The sequence below is a fragment of the Lepus europaeus genome, chromosome 22 (assembly GCF_033115175.1).
Source record: "Lepus europaeus isolate LE1 chromosome 22, mLepTim1.pri, whole genome shotgun sequence".
Classification (NCBI taxonomy): Eukaryota; Metazoa; Chordata; class Mammalia; order Lagomorpha; family Leporidae; genus Lepus; species Lepus europaeus.
Window position 1 is genome coordinate 8,550,369 of NC_084848.1, and position 7,460 is coordinate 8,557,828.

A 7,460-nucleotide genomic window follows, 5' to 3' on the forward strand; every position below is an offset into this window, starting at 1 on the left:
CTACTTCCTCTGCCGAGAGAGTGGGGGGGGGGGTGGCTGGCAGATGAAGGCACCCTCCCAAAGCCAGAGTCTCAGATGCCTTTGCGACCCTCACTCTCAGGCAGGAAGTTGATGCTTCCAATAAAACTAATGATCATTTCATTCCAAGAAAGTGTGTCCAAAGACACTCCAAGAGAAATTAATAAATCAAGAAAAAACAGGCTCGGGTGTATGCATGTGTGTATGTGTGCGTGTCTGTGTGCATATGTGTGTATGTGTGTATGTATGCGTGTATGTTTCCATGTGTACACATGCATGTGCTTGTGTGTACATGTGTGTATGTGTGCATGTATGTGCATGTGTGGGTGTCTGTGTGCATATGTGTGCATGTGTGTATGCATTTGTGCATGTGTATGTCTGTGTGCATATGTGTATACATGTGTGCATGTGTGTATGTCTGTGTGCACTGTGTATGCATGTGTGCATGTGTGTGTGCATACGTGTGCATGTGTACATGTGCGTGTGTGAGATTGTCTGTGTGCATGCATGTGCATGTGTGTGCACATGTGTGTATGTGTGGGTGTCTGTGTGCATGTGTATGCATGCATACACGTGTGTGCCTTGCTTGTGTGCGCATGTGTGCCTGTGTGCACACGTGTGTGTGTGCATGTGTGTGCGTGGTGTCTATAGACATCAGCGCCAACCCGGTGCTACAGGAGTTGCTGTCGGAACCCCTCTGGTTCTCTTCTCCTCTGCAGCGGTTTCAGGTTGGGCCCACTTCCAAGAAGCCACCTTTGGGAGTAACAGAACAAAGACCCGGGTGTCGCGTAGGCCACACCCCAAGACCAGCACAATCCCTGTCACCTGCTGGCTTTTGAACTAGTTGCTCCACCTTTCCTGGGCTTATCTGCAGAGCAGAACAAGGCCCCCTCATGGTGTCTTAGCACGTGGTCCCCTTCCTATAGCAACAAGAGCGCTTCCTCCCCTGCACATGGTAGGGCTTTCCTTATCAGAACTGTTTCTCTGTTGAGCTCTTTACTGAGTAGAGTTGGTCTTCTGTGTATAAAGTTAATCGAAAATGGATCTCGGCGGGGAATGGGACTGGGCATGGGTGAGGGAGGAGGAGGAGGAGGGGTGGGCGTGGGGGTGGGAGGGCAGAAGCGCTGTGTCCCTGAAGCTGTACTCATGAAACACACGCATCCAGTTCGCTTTCTTTAAACAAAAGGCTTCTTTGGGTGGGGAGAGCTTTTTCTACATCGCCCAGTCGGACCTTGGGCTCCTGCACAGGGAGACAAGAAGTCGTTCCTACCTGGAAATCGACAAAGGAAAGGAAGAGGGAGGAGCCACCCGCGGGAAGACGGCGCCCGCGTGGGCTGGGGTCCTGCTGGGGTGCCCGGCAGAGGCCGAGCCCTCCCTGGGGCCCTGGAAACCCGCACACCGCCCGCGCCTCTGCCTGCCCGGCTGGGCGAGTTCTCCTGAACTCCAGTTCCACACACACTGGCCAGCTCGATCTCCAGCTGGTTCTGGCCTGCCCTGTTCTGCACCGCCCCATCCCGGCGGCTCTGGGTCCAGGCCTCTAAAGCAGTGACAGCACCCGGCCCAGACCCCGGGTAGCGCTTTAGGAGTGGGCGGTGGTCGCGGCCCGGGTCCCTGACTCAGTGCTCTGTGAAGCACAGGGGTTTATGTAGCTCAGTGCTGCAGGCTGAAAGCCCAAGGCTGGGTGGCTCCATCTGTCCGGTCTCTGGCGAGGGCCCCTTGGCTCGGCGCAGAAGTAACTGTGGGAGCTGTGGGAGTGGCCCAGCACCCCAGGAGACCCATACTCAGGACCTGACACAGTCACCACCCACCAGGCTCTGCCTCTTAAAGGAGCCACCACCACCTCCCAGCGTGGCCACCATGGGCGCCACGTCCAGCACAGGGACCACTGGGGAACAGGCTCTGACCACGGCCAAACCGTACCAGCCGGGATGGAGAAAGGAAGCACAGAGGGCAGGGGAGGGGAGCGCTTCTCCACCTCCACCCTAGCCTTCCACAGCAGGGGCTGTCCCCCAGTTTCTCCGCACACCAGCAAGCTCCTCACACAGTATCCCGAGACGTGGGCATGTGGGACACAGGAGGGGACGGGGTGACCGCCCCATCAGAATTCGCAGGTCTAGCCCAGCGCTGCGCCCACGGAGGCCCACTGGAGGGCTGGTGCTGCAAGCAGGCTGACGGGGCAGGGTCTTCCCCCGAGGTAGAGCTGCTCCCGGGGCTCCTGGGTTGCACCTGAGGCTGAGACACAGCCCCCGTGCAGCTGTGGGCACGCAGGCTCTGTCTTAGCCGTGGGGCCGGCACCGGCCACAGGGCCTGCAGAGCTGATGGAAGGCCCCTGGCTCTGAAACAGGGAGCGGCAAGGGACAGAATAAAGCTCATTGAGTTCCTGCTTCCGGAAGAAGACAGGACTCAGAGTCTGGAGCAGCTGCTGGATACATTCCCCGAATCAGTTTCTACCAATTAGAAATGGAATGAGGAAACATCAGAACCACTGTGACGGCCCAGAAAGTATGTAAGAGTGCTATAAACATGGACATAGGCGTGACGGGAAGAGGTTAAGACCTATATGAATATATATATATATATTCATATAAGAATATATATTCATATAAGGTCTAAACTATTAGAGAGCTGTACAGGCGGAATGAGAGACAACTGCCCTCAATGTAATCATTTTAATTGAAATCTATTTCTTCAGTTTGACAAATCGATTCTAAAGTTTAAGCAGGGGGACTAAATTCTCAGAAATAGCTGATGATTTTTGGAAAAGAAAAGAGATTGCCTTTCACAACATCAAAGTGCATTTTAAAAGCCACAAATTCTAAATTTCTATTGCCAAATCCCAGTTTCTGTTTTGGTTCCCAACATGTAAGCTGGAGAGGGACAATGACAAGAAAGGGCCGCGTGGTTTGCAGTCATGGGGGGGCCGGTGTGGGGGGGTCTCCATCAGCGTGACCCTTCTGCTAGGTCACACACACGAGGCTGCTCAAACTGCCTGCAGGTGATGAGGCTGAAAGGCGAATGGCACACCGGTGGCATCTCTGAGGGACAGAGGCCTCGTAGCCATCATGGCCGGAAAGGTCTCCTCCGAATCCGACGGGGGCAGAAGCCGCCCGAGCACCGCCCACCACCATGGTTGTCCTGTCACTCAAGGAGGAGGTGGGTGTGCATCCTCAGGGAGGGGGCGAGGAGGGGAGAGCAGAGCTGGTGCAGGCTTTTGGGCGGGAAACTGGCCCTTCCCAGAGCTACCTCAGCGTCATGTCGGCGGCGTACATGGGCCTGTGGACTGCCCTGCATTCGGCTCTTTGCACGAAGACGTTCACGGGAGAGAACGAGAGAGAACGTGAGAGATGTTCACGGGAGAGCATGGCTCAGCAGCCTGCACTAAGTAAATCCTCGCTCTGCAGTGCACGCAGGGCTCTTCAAAAACTTTATGGAAAATACATATTATGAAAAAGTATGCATGGAATTCACATATGTGAGCCAAAATAGTCATCTTTTAGTTCCGTTTTTCTATGAACTTGCTGGAATGCCCTCAGATGCAACCATGCAAATAATGAAGCGACAGGTGCTTGCTGAGAGAACAGTAATTATTTCTAGCAGAGGGGCCCATGGGACTGTGACTGGGGGAATGACAGGGCAATACACTTCTGCTTCCCGTGGAAATTTACATGCATGATTGCGCATACTTGCTGTTACACATTCATGTACATACAGGTCACACAAAGAACACTGTAGACCGACTAAGCATCGCAGGGTGATGGCGTTCTTTCTCTGCCTAGGATGGCACACCCCGTTCTGTCTCTCTGGCTGCTGCTGGCCGGGCTGTGTCCTCATGCCCGTCACCAAGGGGCTCCTGGCCAGGCAACCAATGCACCCACGGGAAATCAGACAAACCTGTCGGCTTCGCTGAACAAGACCCACTTGGCCTTCAGTTTGTACGAACAGTTGAGATCTTACATCTGCTGCTTCACGCCCCAGATGGCTGCAACAGCTGGGGCTGGGCCGGGCTGAAGCCAGGAGCCAGGAGCCAGGAGCGTCCTCCGGGTCTCCCATGTGGATGCAGGAGCCCGAGGACATGGGCCATCTTCCCCTGCCTTCCCAGCACTGCAGGCCACGGCTTTACTTACAAAGCCACAATCCCAGCCCCTACCTCCACTTTAAACCTTACACAAAGATTAACTCAAAATGAACTGTAGACCGAAATGTAGGCACAGAAGCTATAAAACTCCTGGAATGAACCTCAGGAGAGGATTTTTATGATCTCCAAGTTAGGGGAAAGCATTCGATATGACGCAGAAACATGAAGAATGGAAAAACAAAAATTTCATTAAATTGAAATGTTCGCACTTAAAAGATTATGTTAATAAAATGGAAAGACAAGCCACAAATTTCTACAGAGCAAAATAGATGAGTCTAAGCACCCAATCTAGATATTTACCCACCCAATTTTTTTTTAATTTTTAGTCATTTATTTTCATTTTTTTGAGAGACAGAGATCACACATCTTCTGATTCACTCTTCAAATGCCTGTAACAGCCAGGGCCGGGCCAGGCTAGAGCCAGGAGCCTGGAACTCTATCCAGGTCTTCCACATGGATGGCAGGGCCGAGCACTTGAGCCATCACAGGGTAGGTAACAAAGCAACAGGTAAAGCCGGAACTCAGCCCAGCTTCTCCGGCTGGAGGTGGCACCTGCAGAACCTGCCTGCCCTGCCCGTGTTTCTGGGTCCCCACTGGCAGCCTGTGAACTGGTGGGCTACCCCTGGCATTGCATCACCACCACACACCAGCTCAATGCCGCGTCTGATCTCAGTCCCAGGATCTGCCTGCAGGGAGTGCTCACAGGTGGGCCTGGGATGCCCATGGCACCGCTGTGACGGGAGCAGGCGGGAGGGGCTGCCCGAGGTGGAGGTGGGGAACCCTAGGGGAAGAGGGCAGGCATCAGCCAGGGCACCCGTGTTCCGACCACAACCCTTGAACTCGGCGGTGTGATTCAAGCAAGTCTTCTAGCCTCTCACTGCCCCGGTTTTCCAGTCTGCCGAATGGGAGCGGTGGCGATCCTTAGCGACCACAGAGCACTCTCAACACAGCAAGCCCTGTTCTCAGCTCCTCCCACCTCCAACCTCCTCGAATGCCTGACACCTAAAGAGACTCTAGGTCCTGGGAGCTCTGTCTTCCAGAGGACACAGCTGAGGCATAGGGAGCTTGTCCCAGGTCACACTGAGTCAGACGACCAGATTTGAACCCAGAGCCCTGGCTCCTTTTTAAAAATTTTTATTTAGTTGAAAGACAGGCAGAGAGAGTGAGCTCCCAACTGCTTGTTCACTCCCCAAATGCTCACAGAATCCACGGCTGTGCCAGGCTGAAGTCGGCCAACTGGGACTCAGTCCAGGTCTTCCACGTGCACGGCAGGGACTCAATCGCTCGAGCTGTCCCCTGCTGCCTCCCAGGCTCCCCAGTATGAGATGCAGGTGCCCCCACTGGCATCTTAACCACCAGGCCAGAAGCCCACCCCCCCCCAACCCACAGCCCTTGCTCCTCGTCTCTGGTTGACCATAGCAACCACCCCATAAGGTTCTTAGGATCGAATAGGTCCATACACATCAGACAGCAAAGCTGTCACCTGGTGAGGACTCCACCATCTCCCATCCCCGCTGGCTGCCAGGCCCTGCGCTCAGCCCTGTCCATGCTGCTAGGAGACCAGGGCAGAGCAGGAACTGGCAAGTGGAAAGGGAAAGAGGAGATCAAAGCGGGACTCGGCCAGTGTAGACACCTTATCAGCGAAGTCCAAGGGCGCTAAGGCCAAACTCATGGGCCACGATTCTGCCTGTCTGGGAGGACGAGGGCCAAGAAGGGTTAGAGTGCTGCTTGGTTCAGGAGCTGCACAAAGGCAGAGGCTACAGGGAGCATGCGTGACCCCACCGGGGAGGGATGCCAGCAGAGCCCCTCACCACAGCAGCCCAAGGGCAGGTTCCAGTTCCAACGACGGCCGGCCCAGGCTCAGCCTGGATTTAGGAGAGGCCTTGGAGACACTCAGGGGCGCCTCAAGCTATCCATGCCACCCCAACATCCCCACCGAGTACTGGCTGGCATCCTTCTCCCCTGACAAAGCTCATGATTCCTCTAGGGAACAGCAAGGCTGGTTCAGGAAGGCCAGCCAAGACCCCTCCCTGGAGACTGAGCTGGCCATGACTTGTCCTGGCCATGACCTGCCCTGGCCATGACCTGCCCTGGCCATGACCTGTCCTGGCCATGACCTGGGCCTGCTTCTCCAGGAGACAGGATGCCTCGTGCACACAGCTGGAGAAGGACCAAGGCCCTGAGCCACTCTGGGGCCAGCGTCTGAGGTCAGCCCAGGTGGGATGATGGACCCCTGAGCACCTGAGCACCTCGGCCGCAGCAGTGGGATCCCAGGGGGTGGCTGCTCCCAGAGGGCTCGGGGAGAAGCTCCTGCTGGGATCTGGGGAGACCCCCCCCGAATCTGGAAATCCGCGAGTTGTTCCTGAAGGTACCCGGAGCAGGTGTAGCCCCTCCTCCAAGCAGGGAGCAGGTCTCCCCCGAGGGCCATCAGCCAGACCAGCGGTTCAGGAAGAACAGGATAAATGGCTCAAAAGCGTTGATGGGGGTGGGCGTTGGGTGCAGCAGACACTGCGTGGGCCTCCCACGTCTCATCTCAGAGTGTGTGGGTTTGAGTCCTGGCTGTGCTTCCAATTTCAGCCTCATGCCAATGCACACCGGGGAGGCAGCCGCTGATGGCTCAAGTAGTCAGGCCCCTGCCAGCAAGGTGGGAGACCCGGATGGAGTTCTGAGCTCCTGGCTTCAGCCTGGCCCCGCCCCAGATGTTGTGGAGGGGAGATTCCCCCACCCTTTCAGCTGAATAAAAAAAGATGAAAATGCTCAAAAGCTTATGAAAAATGTTCTATTGTGCTTTAAAATGAGCTTTCTGTCTTAAGGGGCTAAAAAACTGATTAAAGAAAAGGTATTCTCTGGCCAGATGCTCTAATACAATGATCTAAGTAAATGTGATAAAGTCTGTGCAGCCAGTTAAAAGACAGAGACCTCCGCTTGGGGCTAATAAGACTAAACACAAAGAGCGTTGTGTACAGGAGACGCCGCGAAAGAGGAGGCCCAGCCTGGAAGCAATGGGTGGAATATATCTAGCAAGGCCAAGCCAAAAGAAAGGTAGGAAAGCAACTTAAAAAAAATATTTTACTTATTTAAAAGTCAGAGTTCCCAAGAGAGGGAGAAACAGAGAGAGGTCTTCCATCCGCTGGTTCACCCTCCCGATGGCCACAGTGGCTGGAGCTGGGTCAGGCTGAAACCAGCAGCCGGGATCGCCATCCAGATCTCCCTGTGGGTGCAGGGGCCCCAGCACCTGGACTATCCTCTGCTGCTTTCCCAGGCCATAGCAAGGAGCTGGACAGTGCAGTGTAGACACAGGAAGGTG